The following is a 1,008-nucleotide window of genomic DNA, read 5'->3' on the forward strand; positions in this document are numbered from 1 at the left end:
GACTCGATGGCACATAACAACACAACAACAAGGTATAAGAGTCAGCTCTCAATTTTCAAGTCATTTATGGTCATCAAGATTACTATGGGGGAAAGAGTAACAATCTTTTAACTGATTGGACTGTATCTCAGTCAACAAGGACAGCCAACACTATCCCAGAATCGGGACTGTTTAAAAAATGTAGGTTATAAATAATGCTTTTTGGCATATTTAATCTTGCACTTGTACTTGTTTTTCATTGGGTCTACTTTTTTCAAGATGATGTTTGCCAAATTTAATACAGTATGCCCCAAATGTACATTTACAAATTATATTTCATTGCTCTATTGCTCACTCTTTGTAATAATATCATGAAAACTTAGATTTACTTTTAATATTGAGCAAAGTACCTTGTACTTTGAGACATGGAAGATTGCAAGTCTAATATTTCAACTGCTCTTTTATTTTATGTATAATTGCCATAAGGGGATGGTTTTCAAAGAATGAAAGAAAGTAATTTATATCATTAAATACTTTTACCTAAATATACACAATATAAAAGACTTCAATAATGTTTACCTTTCCAAGGACATTGCTGTGGAAGAGTCGATACACTTGGATTTACCACGCAAGTATTTACTCTTCTTATATATTTTATTTCAGCTTTTTCATATTATAAACTAACAGAATATTTTGTCAGAGGGAAAACACAAACAAACAAAAAACCCCAAAAAGATATATTATTAACCTGCAGTAAATGTTAAATAATTAGTATTTGGTACTGTATATACACTTTTTACCCTTTCTTTGAAATGAAAATGATTTTTAATTTCTGTGTTTTTAGATATTTTAACTGTGCAAAGGAAAGAATGTCTTAACTAGAATTTTTAGTTCACCAACTCATCAATAATAATATATAAAGGTTGTTGTTGTTGTTATGTGCTGTTGGGTAGCCTGCGACTCATAGTGACCCTTTGTACAACAGCCCCAAACTCTGCTCTATCCCTTGCTAATCTTATTGTCTTCAAC

The sequence above is a fragment of the Elephantulus edwardii genome, unplaced genomic scaffold (genome assembly GCF_000299155.1).
Source record: "Elephantulus edwardii isolate Elephantulus edwardi_28Jun2011 unplaced genomic scaffold, EleEdw1.0 scaffold00046, whole genome shotgun sequence".
NCBI lineage: Eukaryota > Metazoa > Chordata > Mammalia > Macroscelidea > Macroscelididae > Elephantulus > Elephantulus edwardii.